This window comes from Lathyrus oleraceus, chromosome 6 (genome assembly GCF_024323335.1).
Source record: "Lathyrus oleraceus cultivar Zhongwan6 chromosome 6, CAAS_Psat_ZW6_1.0, whole genome shotgun sequence".
Taxonomy (NCBI): Eukaryota; Viridiplantae; Streptophyta; class Magnoliopsida; order Fabales; family Fabaceae; genus Lathyrus; species Lathyrus oleraceus.
Window position 1 is genome coordinate 473,398,568 of NC_066584.1, and position 14,567 is coordinate 473,413,134.

The 14,567-nt window shown below is 36.7% G+C and overlaps 1 non-coding gene across 1 annotated transcript; it reads left to right on the forward strand.

The window, feature by feature from the left end:
* Positions 1-280: 280 nt before the first annotated feature.
* Positions 281-387, forward strand: LOC127098960 (small nucleolar RNA R71). The gene has a single exon (XR_007793640.1). It is a non-coding gene; the product is annotated as a small nucleolar RNA R71 (small nucleolar RNA).
* Positions 388-14,567: the final 14,180 nt, after the last annotated feature.

The window sequence follows — 14,567 nt, forward strand, 5'->3', positions numbered from 1 at the left end:
GTTTATGCACATATGCTCGACTTTGAGGGCTAATGCGTCCATTTTAGCTTGCATCATGTCTATAGAGCTTAGTTCATGCACTCCTCCTTGGGCTTCCTTCTTCTCAATTGTCGCTCGTTCGACTCCCCATGATTGATGGTTTTGAGCCATATCTTCGATGAGGGCACTAGCTTCAGGATAAGGTTTGTTCATCAGAACACCGCCTGCGGCAGCGTCGATGGTCATCTTTGTGTTGTAATGAAGTCCATTATAGAAGGTTTGAATGATTAACCAATTTTCTAAACCATGATGTGGGCATGCTCGTAACAACTCTTTATATCTCTCCCAAGCTTCGAACAACGATTCTCCTTGGTTTTGGGTATATCTAGTTATATGGTTTCGAAGAACGGCGGTCTTACTCGGGGGAAAATATCTAGCGAGAAATACTCTTCTAAGGTTATCCCAAGTTGTAATGGAATTGGGTGGAAGGGAATCTAACCATGATAGGGCTTTATCTCTGAGGGAAAAAGGAAATAATCTTAAACGTATTGCCTCAAGAGAAGCACCATTGGTTTTAAAAGTGTCTGCTAATTGAAGAAATATTTTTAAATATTGGTTTGGGTTCTCAGTAGCGAGACCTGCGAATTGTCTCTGTTGCACTAGTTGCAACAGGGATGGTTTAAGTTCAAAATTATTAGCTGGGATGGTTGGGTTTACTATACTAGAACTAGGTTCTTCATTTGATGGTTGAGCGAAGTCCTTAAGAGGTCTTTGGTTTTGATCTTCGGCCATAGCTCTCTTAATCCTATGAAAGAATAAATGTGCGCGAGCGTAACGTTCAGGTTCCGCCAGAGGGTATACTAAGCTTAAACTTCCGATGCTGCGAGTTCTTCACATTGACCGGCGGGAAATAGCCTAAGTCTAAACGATATAACAACAGGAAAATGAAATTTGACGAAATTGGTCCCCGGCAACGGCGCCAAAAACTTGATGCGTGCTTTTCGCAAGTATACGAATGCGTCAGAGTAATATAAAAGATTATCGAATCCACGGAGACCAAGTGTCAATCTATCATTATCTGTTGTTATGGTGTTTATCAAAGGCAATCAAAATAATTGTTTTTGGAGTGTGCAAAGAAAAGTAAAGTGTTGAATAAAGATTAATTAATAAAGACAGGGTCGAATGTAATTCATGTAATCAATTATTAATCCAAGTACTTGCTAATAGAGCTACTTATGGGCAATGTTTCCTACTTTGAAAAGAACTAATTTAACAGGAACTGTCGCTTTCGCGTATTCAGAACCGAGTTGTACTCCCTAATCAAACCCTCTTATTGTCACTTATAAAAAGGCGCGCATTACGTTAGAGTAGTAAACCTATTTTTAAGAAATATAGTATCTTGACTAAGTTGAAAAGTATTATAACCTGGATTTCTTAACTAAAAGAGGTTCTCACGAACCAGACTCTAAACTTATAAACGCGTCCGAAAATAGTTTTAAAATATCTTTTCTTCTTAATGTTAAAATCTCCTAATGAACTAAACAAAGCGTTTTCGTTGTTTTTGAAATAGTTAAAAACAATTAAGTTTAAAAAGACGTTGGATGACTTTCGATCTTACCCAACGAAATTGAAGTGCGGGAAAACTTAAGTTGAAAGTTAAAATAGCCCTTAAGTGTTTCTACGAACAATTGTACGGATTATCGGTTCAATTACGATCCTTACATTCTAACCTTATAAATTTAGTTAGACATGGTAAAGTAAAAGTGCATTAAAATAAATAAAAGTAGTGCGAGTGCGGAAAATAAATAAAGTAAAGTGAGTGCGGGAAATAAATGAAAGTAAAGCGAGTGCGGGAAATAAATAAAGTAAAGCGAGTGCGAGGAAATAAATAATTTAAAGCGAGTGCGGGAAATAAATAATTTAAAGCGAGTGCGGGAAATAAATAAAGCAAAGCGAGTGCGAGGAAATAAATAATTTAAAGCGAGTGCGGGAAATAAATAAGATAAAGACAAGTAATAAAAACCTGCTCCAATCGGAGGGTTGAATAAATTGCAAAGCGGAAATGAAAATGGCGGCAGGATTAACTTCCTTCCAAAGTGCTCCAAACTCGATTACAGACTCTATCACAGACTTGATTACACAATTGTGGTAACACTCCAATGCGAAGCGATTACCACTTTGAAATACTGAATATATGCCTAAGTGAAACAAAGTTGCTCTGAGTTTGCCTCTGCTCTAAGTTTGGATGATTGTAAAAGTGAATTCGAGTTTCTATTTATAAGCAAGTAAAAAGATGGAAATGACTTGGATGCCCTTCAACTTGAAAATGGGAGGGAAACTATTTTCCTCTTGTGCCGCCCGCCACAAGGCCATGGCGCCCGCCACAAGGCCAATCTGAGGCGCCTTAGTGGAGGTAGTGGGGAATGTGGAAGTTGAGGGAAGTTGAGCTTGGACACGTCATGGCAGGGTCTATGGCGCCAGCCATGGGGTAGGCCACAAGAACAAAATGCTGAATTTTAGGGTTTTTGGCTCTTTTTCGCTCCTTTTCTCGATCGGGGCTCCGATTAAAGTAAAAACCTGAAAACAAAGAAAAACATAGCAATAACACAACAAAATGATAATAAAACAACTAGAATGCATGTGAAATCGGAGTCGAAAATACGGTAAATTTCAGTGTTATCAACGACATGCATTAATTTGTAGGAAAAAAGCCTGACCCTTGCGACCATTGGTTGATGCCAGTTCATTTGATATTGAGGCATCGACTTCTGGGAATTGGGCATATTCGCTTCATCTTCTCGGAGGAGGCAGATGCCACTTGTTGCTTCTATCAGAAGCACCACATGTCCAAGTTGATGCACCAGTTATTGTCGTTCTTGGGGAGTTTGGAGGAAGCTCGTATGACTCATCATTGTTTCCTCTGTATGCGGACCATGTTGCCCTACATGTGTGGGACAGAAAGATAAATGTATATGTATTTATGTAAGAATAAGATTTGGTTCTACATCCGACCTTATATTTTGATGATAAAAATACATAGATTCATAGAGAACAATTTTATTCATCAGCCTTAGCTGATTTATATAGTGAAGATACAATAATTACAATTTATTTTATCCTTAATTGAGAATAAAGAAAAATAAAGGTAGTATTAAAGACAATAATAAAATCGGAAATAATATATTTTCCAACACCCCCCCTCAAGTTTGTGCATAGATATCTATCATGCTCAACTTGTCTATCAAATACTCAAAAGTAGGCATTGCCAAGCTTTTGGTCAGGATATCCGCAGTTTGTTGACTTGAAGTCACGAAGGGTAGACATATGATTCCCGCATCTAACTTCTCCTTTATGAAGTGTCGATCAATCTCGATATGCTTGGTTCTGCCATGTTGAACTGGATTATGAGCTATGCTAATAGCAGCTTTACTATCAGAGTACAATTTTAATGGAAGCTCAATTTTCATCTTAAGTTCTTCTAGGACTCTAAGGATCCATAATCCTTCACAAATACCTTGAGACATAGCTCTAAACTCGGCCTCTGCACTACTCCTTGCTACAACTCCTTGTTTCTTGCTCCTCCATGTCACAATATTACCCCAAACATAGGTACAATATCCAGATGTTGATCTTCTATCTGTGACTGAACCTGCCTAATCAGCATCGGTGAAGATAGACACATTTTTTTCACTAGTCTTCTTAAAAAATAATCATTTTCCAGGATTTCCCTTCAAATATCTCAGTATCCTATATACTGCCTCAAGATGTTCCTCGAAAGGAGAATGCATAAACTGACTCACTACACTAACTGAGAAAGCAATATCAGGTCGGGTGTGTGACAAATAAATCAATTTCCTAACCAATCTCTGATATCTCCCAGTATCAACAGAAACATTACCTTCTCCCCAAAGTTTAGCATTAGGATCCATAGGGGTATCTGCAGGACGACATCCACTCATTCCTGTTTCTTTCAACAAGTCTATAATGTATTTCTGTTGTGAAACCACAATATCATTTTTTGACCGAGCAACCTCCATACCTAGAAAATATCTCATGAATCCCAGATCCTTGATTTCAAAGTCTACTGCCAATTTCTCTTTTACTCTTGCCATTTCCACTGTATCGTCTCCAGTAAGGACAATATCATCAACATAAACAATCAGGACAACAACTTTCCCATCGTGGGAGAATTTTGTGAACAAGGTGTGGTCAGCCTGTCCTTGGATGTACCCTTGTTTCTTCATGGACTGAGTGAATTTTTCAAACCAAGCTCTAGGGGACTGCTTTAATCCATACCAAGACTTATTTAGTTTGCACACATTTGATCCAAATTTGTTTTCAAAGCCAGGAGGAATGTCCATATATATTTCTTCTTCTAGATCGCCATTAAGAAAGGCATTCTTAACATCTAACTTGTACAAAGGTCAATCCAGGTTAGCAGCAAGAGACAAAAGAATTCTGACAGTGTTCAATTTTGCAACAGGAGCAAATGTCTCTGAGTAATCTATATCCTAGGTCTGAGTAAAGCCTTTAGCCACCAAGCGAGCCTTGTACCTTTCAATTGACCCATCTGAATTATACTTCACAGTAAACACCCATTTGCATCCAACTTTCTTCTTGCCATCTGGTAGTGGCGTAACACTCCAAGTTTTGTTCTTTTCTAGAGCTTTCATCTCCTCAAGTACAACTTCCCTCCACTTTGGAATTTCTAGAGCAACCTGTACACTTTCTGGAATTTCTACACTAGACAATTTTGAAGTGAAGGCAGACATAGATGAAGACAAATTTGAATATGATATAAAATTGGACATGGGATGTTTAGTGCAAGATCTGACAGGTTTTCTAATGGCAACAGGATCATCTATATCAGGATACAAAATACGACTCTCAGAAACAGAGATAGACTTACCTTTTCTTTTGTTAGGAAATTGATCATTCCCAGGTTCAGATTCCTGGCAGTGTTGAGATGTGGACTTGTCCTTTCCTTTATGGTGCTTTTTCACAAAAACCTTTCCTTTCCAAGTCCCATTTCCTAATTCAAATTTGTTTTGTTGAAGTGACTCATTATTTTGTGGCATTTCAATTAGATCATCATTGTCATCGTTTTCAGGATTCTCATTATTTTCTACAAGAGAAAATGTAGGCTCGGATTCACAAGGTTCCTTACTCATGACAGGAGTAGGATCAGATAAAGAATCGCGGCCATTTTCTGTTGGTGCAGGTGTAAAAAACTTAGAATTTTGTGATATTGGTAAAGATAAGTTATTTAAAAAACTCATGTCCTCAATTTGAAACGAGTCTTCGTTTATCTCCCCCCCTTGAAGATGAGTGTCATCAAAAAAAGGTTTATTTTCAAAGAATGTAACATCCATAGTGACAAACATTTTCTTATTTTTTGGATCAAAACATTTATATACTTTTTGGGTTGGGGAGTATCCAACAAAGACACATTTTATAGCACGTGGCTCAAGTTTTCCAACATTTTTATGTTCATGAACAAAGGCTGTGCAACCAAAGATTTTTAAAGTCAAATCAGTTAAAACACGAGTACTAGGAAAACATTCTTTGAAGACGTTAATAGGAGTTTGAAAATTGAGAATTTTAGAGGGCATTCTGTTAATTAAATACGCAGCTGTTAAAACAGCTTCACCCCACAAATAATTTGGTACTTTATTTGAAAAGAGTAGAGCTCTAGCAACCTCTAGTAAATGTCTATTTTTCCTTTCGGCCACTCCATTTTGTTGAGGAGTATTAGGACATGAACTTTGATGAACAATTCCATTTTTTAGAAAAAAATCACCCAGGATAGTGTTAAAATATTCTTTGCCATTATCACTTCTAAAGATTTGGATATTTGTTTGAAATTGGTTCTGCACCATTAAAACAAAATTCTTTACAGCCTGACAAACATCTGATTTTCCCTTTAACAAGTACACCCAACATACTCTTGTATGGTCGTTTATAAATGTGATAAACCATTTTTTGAGAGAGAGTGTACTTGTACGGTTAGGGCCCCAAACATCACTGTGTATAATAGAAAAAGGCTTTGATGGTTTATAAGGTTGTATTGAAAACTGGGAAAGATGATGCTTTGCAAATTCACATGCTTCACATTTAAACGAAGAAAAGTTTTTATTGTGAAATATCTTAGGAAACAAGTGTTTTAAGTAACGAAAACTAGGATGACCTAATCTTAAATGCCATACCATAATGTTGTCATCTTTATTATTCAAAACGGAAAAAGACTCAAAGCAGGAACTTATTGTTTTTGAAGGTAGTTGTGATGCAGATCCAATTTCAAGGTAGTAGAGTCCTCCACTCTCCTTAGCACTGCCAATCATCTTCCCCGAGTTCAAATCCTGAAAGACACAGTGAGATCGGAAAAAATTAGTTTGACAATTTATATCTTTGGCTAATTTACTCACGGATATTAAATTACAAGATAAATTTGGAACATGAAGGACATTTTTAAGAGTTAACATTTGAGACAACACAACTGACCCTTTACCTGCAATGGCTGAAAAGGAGCCATCTGCAATTTTTATTTTTTGATTACCTGCACATGAACTATATGAAGAGAACAAAGTAGATTCACCTGTCATGTGATCGGAGGCTCCTGAATCTACTATCCAAGTATGACTGGGACTGACACTAAGAAATGCAGAATTACCTTTTGTTGCTATAGAGCAAGAAGGGGTTGGAGACTCAAGGAGTTTGTGTAGTCTGTCTAGTTGCTCCGTAGTGAATGGGAACTGAGACGGAAGAGATTGCTGCCCTTGATCAGAATTACTAGCCTGAAATGCACGACCATTTTTCTTCTTCCAGTTAGGAGGTTTGCCTTTGAGCTTCCAACAAGTTTCACGTGTATGCCATTCGCGCTTGTAGTGATCACACCAAGGAACTTTGTCTGACCTTCTTCCCTCGTCAAGGTTCCTAGTAGCCAGAGCTGAGCCTTCAGATTCAGAATTTCGTTGTGTCTTACTGCCACTGTTTATGACCACCGACGGTTCCTCATGTACACCGTTTCCGCGGCCACCGCCGTTTCCACGGTTGAAGCCCGAATCAGATTGTTGTTGGTCGCCATTACTGCTATTGTTTATAACCACTGACGGTTCCTCATGTACACCATTTCCGCGGCCACCGCCGTTTCCACGGCCACCGCCCGAATCAGATTGTGGTTGGTCGCCATGGTTGGATCCAGTGTAGGCTTGTGATAGGGGAGGCCACATGTTGTTGTCATTCACCGTAGGAGGTTAATAGAGTATGTGAATTGGGTCAAAAAATATGTTTAGGGAAATTTTATGGTAACCCCTAACCCAACAAAAATAGGTTGAGGAAAGCTTTTACGGTAACCCCAAACCCAGTGCTCTTGATACCATATTAGAAAAAATTGGTAATTGCTGTTATATTTTATTCATCAGCCTTAGCTGATTTATATAGTGAAGATACAATAATTACAATTTATTTTATCCTTAATTGAGAATAAAGAAAAATAAAGGTAGTATTAAAGACAATAATAAAATCAGAAATAATATATTTTCCAACAAATGTATATGTATTTATGTAAGAATAAGATTTGGTTCTACATCCGACCTTATATTTTGATGATAAAAATACATAGATTCATAGAGAACAATTTTGTATCGTAATGGTTTTGTTTAGTGTATGGTTACTATATACAAGTTCTAACTCTGAAGAAGTGATGTGTGACGTCATCAGACTCTGAACCTAATGCACTCTGACTTTGAGATGTGTGTTGTACAAGGTAATCAAGCTCTGAACTACTCTACTCAATACTTCTTATCATTTCTCATCCAAATTTTTATGACTCTGAAGCTTCTAACGTTGTCAAACTCTGAAGTCTTGCGCTCAAACAACTCAGATGAACCGTGTCACCATACTTTGAAGACCAGACTCTGATGAACTGGATCAAGACTCTAAAGACCAAGTTTCTGAAGATTCTCTCATACTGACTCTAATTATTCTTCTATGCATGCTTCATCAACTCTCTATCTGAAAAGCCCCAAAATATTTGAAGATAAGATCAAAAAAGTTTTACGTGAGAAAATAATATACAGTACAAGATCAAATATTCTTTCCACTACACTGATTTTATGGAGAAAGGATTGTACTATTGTACTATTGTGTCTCCCACTTTCATAGACTGTTATGTAAGGATACAATTACATTTGTGTATTCCATTTCTACCGTCCAACGAATCTTTTCACTATCTATATAAAGAAGTCTTAGAAGAATGAAACAGTAATGAAGTGCTCAACACCAAGAGAATATCATTTACGTGAAAGTTACATATAGTGAAATATTTGAGAGAAAAGAAACATACACACAAGAAACTTTTGTTCATACTCTTTATAGAATATATTTTGTATGAAATACTTTGTAATTAATTTGTGTATTCTACTTTCATAGAAGTATTTTGTAAATACACTTTGTATCTCAATCTTTGTGATTGTATTTCCTTTAGTGACTAGGGTTTAGTCAAAATTACTCGAGAAGACATTGACAGTTAGTATTTGTGGTTGTAATCAAGTTTGGTTATAGTGGATTAAGTCCTTGTGATAAGGCGAAATCACCTTGGCAGATGAACTAGAGGTAGCTTTGTTAACAGCGAACCAGGATAAAAATGATTGTGTTCATTATTTTTGTTCTATGTTTTTCATTGTCTTTTTAAGTTGTAAAGGTTTTCATTCTTGAAACCCAATTCAAACCCCCATTTCTTGTTTTTCCATTACCTTCAATTTATTCTTTGAAACAAATGTGTTATCATATTCGAACATTCTGACGATGATTTTGAGACTGCACCAATCCGAGGAGCAATAGTTTCCTCATGCCATGCAACTTTGAGGACTATAAAATTTATGCATGACCATTTATACTACTATTAACCATGGTATCCTTTCAGCGTTTGTTGAGAGATAGAACTCGAAAACGTCATATTTTCATCTTCTGTATGGTAGGATATCCATCACACTAGATAATGTGTCATGTATGCTACATCTTTCGATCAGGGGAAGACTATTAGACCACTACAGGATTAACAAAGTTTGTGCATTGGATATGATGGTGCTATATTTGTGAGATGAGCCAAAGGATACCGTAAAGGAGATAGAAGACACCAGAGGGTGTCATGCTAGATTTGGATTCATGGAAGGCCTATATGCACACCACATGATTGCGACAGAGCAGACCGATGATGATGGTGATGAACATGTTATGTATCATAAAACATATGCATTGAAGTTAGACCTCTTGTACTTGGTTGGCACGCACATATTTTTGGACACAGGTGCCCGTTGCACGGATATGGTTTACCTTAGACACCTCACTGACTTAGAGTGGATTCATGAGTACAACTGGGGGACCGTTTGTTTGGTTTAACTCTACTCCAAGTTAGTTGAAGGTTGTCTTTGGAAGACCAAACATATGACATCTAGTTGCATGTTGTTGACGGTAATATAATTACATCTTTTATTGTTTTTGTACCATTTTCATAACACTTGTGTTGCGCCATTACTAATAATTCATATGTACCATTTTCAGGCATGGATCCTCCAATACTTCTCACGCATCTCCGGTTGGTCATATGTTGAACACTATATTGAGGATATGTCAGGTGCTTGTGCATTCGTCCCTCTCTGAGGGAATCAGTCGACAGAGCCCTTTAGAGTGTATCTTGATCGCACAACATCATATGATATATGTTTTCGGATTACGACCTTCACTATCAGACGCATCCCTTGGATGGCATGACCTTTACTATGAATGATTGTCTTGTGGATCACGTCTGATGTGTCCACATCAGCCTAAGCGAGTCATGTGCCACTTCGGGTATATGTAGATTGTTCGAGAGACCCCTTTGAATCTCCTCCTCCTACTATTATAGTTTGTAGAGATGTATATATCATGTATGATGATTTTCTTAATCATCTGGTATCGACTGAAGCACGAGGTGTTGTAGATCCTAGCGAATGGAGTTTTGCATTAGGCTACGTCTAGTGGTATTTCAAAGTGTCACATCCTACATGACACCAGATGCTAAGAGAGAGCAACCTAGATCGGCTCATCAAGATATATTAGAGGAGGAACAAGTTATGACATATCATATTGTTGATGTGTTACCTGCATGTCTTCATATTATGGATCTTGCGCAAGCGAGTATAGATATAAGAGACTTTCCAAAAGAAACTTATGGGAGGGTCATTTTAGATGTCATTCTTGTTGAGGCGCATACAACATTGCAGTACAGGAGGCATCGAAGGAATATGGGAGTCTAACATATGCAATAGTATAATATTTGTAAAAGAGGATTAAGAATAGTATTATCATTTAGTACTTTGTTATTTTGATTGTTACTTTGATTATATATGACATTTTCATCTTATTAGATTAGTGTATGGTTTAAATGATAAAAAAATTAATATGATAGTATAGTTATAATACATGGTCTATTACATCGGTGTATTTTTTTAAAAAAAGACAAAAATTACCATTAAAAGGTGATCACGAAAATGCATATATGTAGTTGTTACAAAGATGCATCTCTGGATTAAGCTCTGACAAAATGAAGGTGTGGCTCAATTACGAATGAGTGTGGATATGGAATCATTTGAAGATACATATTTAGACTAAATTATGACAAAAAATAAAAATATTGTTGAATTACACATTAAATTAGTATAAATAAATACGTCTAAAAATATATTTTTAAAATTAAAATAGTACTTAAATTTTCATAGGATCTTCTCCAAACACTTAAGGTGGGAGAAGTAACTCCGATACATATCAATCAGTTATTCAACCAATCCATAAAAATATACCCCGACTTTAATATCGGGTAACTAGTGAGTGATCATGGCTCCTTCTTAATTTAAATTCAAGAAAAATACATTTTTGATAGTTTTATTAAACTTACGAATTAAATATGAATAATGTTTCAACTAATGCATGCAATCCAATGCCAAAATACCAAAGTAGTATGATTGTGGAATCAAATGACAAATGATCCATTGACTCTTGGAGCACGTCATTATCATTTATAATTATCATAAGTACACGAGCATTAGGTTAACCCACAACAATTATCATACTATTAGGTTGGAAAGGGTCAAAGGACATGGACTTTACATGCATAAATATCACTATATCTCCTTAGTTTAATATAAGATCTTACCTTCTCAATAGCTACATGCATTAATGCATGTATATATAGTATATTTTGTTTATTGTGATTCTTGCCCCATTCTAATAATGGAGAACTATGTGTATATTATAGTACGTACAAGTTATGAGATTCGTATATTATTAATGTGCAGGTGAACGACCAAACTATAATGGAGGTGTTTAATTAAGTGGTGGGAACAATATATTATTAGAAGTGATGATGACGAGACTAATCTTGACTTAAGTAAGTATAATTAAATTGTATGGCCACAAGACTATAAACCTTTCATTTTGAACCATGAATTTGAATGTTGAATCTATGAATCAAGATAATGTATTGAGTTTTTAAGATATTTAAAAAAAGAAATTTTTTAGGGAATTGATTTTGTCTCAAATTAAAAACATTGCCATTCTTGTTTTTTATATGGTAAATTCTTCACTATTAAATGGTGGGAGTTTGTTCATAAAGATTTTTTTTTCTGTTAAAAAAAATATTTGAAATAGTCATATCACTACGCCAAAAACTGGAATAGACAGCGCACCTTAGAAGGCGCTTTCTTAAAGAAGCGCACTCTAAAGTGAAGAGAAAAATAAGGAGGAATAGACAGCGCACTTTAGAGGGCGCTTTTGAAACAAAGCGCCCTCTAAAGTGAAGCAAAAAAATAATGAGGAAATGGAGGGACACCAATAGAGGGCGCGTTTATGAAAGCGCCCTCTAAGGATACCCTTAGAGGGCGCTTCTAAGAAAGCGCTCTCTAAGTCCATGTACAACAGCGCACTTTAGAGAGCGCTTTTGTAACAAAGCGCCCTCTAAAGTGAAGCAAAAAAATAATGAGGAAATGGAGGGACAACAATAGAGGGCGCGTTTATGAAAGCGCCCTCTAAGGATACCCTTAGAGGGCGCTTCTAAGAAAGCGCTCTCTAAGTCCATGTACAACAGCGCACTTTAGAGGGCGCTTTATTACAAAAGCGCCCTCTAAAGTGAAGCAAAAAAATATGGAGGGACAATAATAGAGGGCGCGTTTATGAAAGCGCCCTCTAAGGATACCCTTAGAGGGCGCTTCTAAGAAAGCGCTCTCTAAGTCCATGTACAACAGCGCACTTTAGAGGGCGCTTTATTACAAAAGCGCTGTCTAAAGTGAAGCGAAAAAATAAGGAGCAATAGACAGCGCACCTTAGAGGGCACTTTTTTTCCACAAGCGCCCTCTAAGGTCCCCTTTAGTAAACATTAAAATTATAACATACTGCGCGTTTTGTTATTTCACTCTCTGTTATTTTCGTTCTTTTTCACGTTAGGGTTCTAAGGCGTTCTCCTTCCACCTCTGTTAGATCTACGACGTTTCCTCCTTCTGGCACCAAAGGTACGTTTGTTTCGTTTTAGCTTTGCCCTATTTCTTGCTTTGTTTTAGCTTTGCCCCATTTCAGTTTTATGTTATTGTTGTCTATGCTACGTTTGTTTCAACCTGTAAAGTTTCAATATTCATAGTCATTTTAAATTTGATAGCGCATGCGTTAAATTTCAAGCCCTATGTTTGTTTGGGTTTATTAGGCAATTGACGGTTAGTTTTTAGTGACCATGATAGCGCATGCAATGAGACTACATTACCCAGTAGTTAGGGTTATACGACCTATGAATATCTGATTTTGTGTCAACACCAGTATCATTAGAAACCTAGGTCCGAATGTGTTTGAACTCTTCTGAAATTGTTTTTTGTTTATTCTAATTAGTAATGGATAATACATGGATGTCTTCCAATCGATTGTCGAGAGAGTACGAGAATGGGGTATTAGAATTCGTTAAGTTTGCCGTTGCGCACGCCGAAGACCCCAGTAGAATGATATGTCATTGCTTGGGTTGTTGTTATGGGAAACGGGTTGACGCAGTTCAGTTGACATCGCATCTAATGAGGCATGGAATTGATCGAAGTTATACATGTTGGAATTTGCATGGTGAGAAAAGTAACGAGAATGTTGAACCGGGGGATAGTACGACCTATGCCTCAAACTATAGTGGCGCAGATACATACGATTGTGATCGAGTTGAAGAGATTGCAGAAGCACTTGAAGGAGATCTTAAGGATTGTCCCGAAATGTTTGAGAGGTTGGTAAGTGATGCAGAGAAACCTTAGTGAAAAAGGTACAGGTCAAATGATTTTAATTGTTTTCTTTATTACAGGTAAAATGACTTTTATGATTTTAATTGTTTTTACATTTGTCATCTGATTTTAATTGTTTTCTTTTTTATAGGTAAAATGGCTATTATGAAGTCAATCATTCGTGCAAGGGGCAAGGGATGCTCGAAAGTATCAATTGATATTTGTTTAGATGGAGATGCTCTATTATCGTCAAGCCTCATTCGCGTAGATGATGATGCTGGATATTTGAAAGTATCCCTCTACGACAATGGAACATGTCCATCTAAACATATATCAATTCTATCTTCAAAAGATAAGGGTTCAATGTTGGCAAGTTACATTGGTTTCCTTGTTCGACAACATATTCCGATTACATGTGATAATTGGAGAAGTCCGGACTTGAAGGTTGGCAAAGAAAAAATATGGTCGGAGATACAGGTACTTACCATATATTGTTATATGTTTTTTGTTGCATCAACTTTGCAGCCCTGTATTGTAGGCAGAATTTAGGACTTCTCAAAGTTGATTTCTTGTTACTTTGTCGTTCATAAAATACACCACTAAATTCTCTGCGTTTAATTTTTAATTTTTTTTCATCAGGCTTGTGTCTCAATAGAGGATGGGTATCTACCTAAAGTTACTTTTGTAGTGGTCCAAAAGAGACATCACACCCGTCTCTTTCCTGTCAACCCCAAAGAGACCGATAGAAGTGGAAAAATTATGCCAGGTTTTTTCAATATATTTCTCAACGCAGCTGGTATATATTATCATTTGAATTTATCACTTTTTGCTGATTTTGTTGTTCTAAATTGTCAAAGGAACCGTGGTAGACACCGGCATTTGTCACCCTAGGGAATTTGATTTTTACCTTAACAGCCATGCAGGAATTCAGGTAATATTAGCTATGTCATTTAACTTTATGCCGTTGTTTACTATTTGTTGCTCAATCGCCTTTTGACAGTTCTGTGTTATTTGCATTTGGACGTGTTCTTTTTGCAGGGGACTACTTATGCTGCCATCTGTTGTTTTGGTTGAGCCTTATTTTGTATGGATGTGCGATAGAACTACTAGACAGCTTTTGGATATACAGAACATGTTTGCCACCATGGGTGGATGGGCGTTTTTGTTTAGTATTGGTTAGAACTACTAGACAGCTTTTGGATACAGTGGTCACTGGGTGTTGGTTGCTATGTTTTATTCTCTTAATTGTAGTACTTTGAGAATATGTTGTTGTATATTGTTGATCAAAGAATCATATATTAATGTTGTATA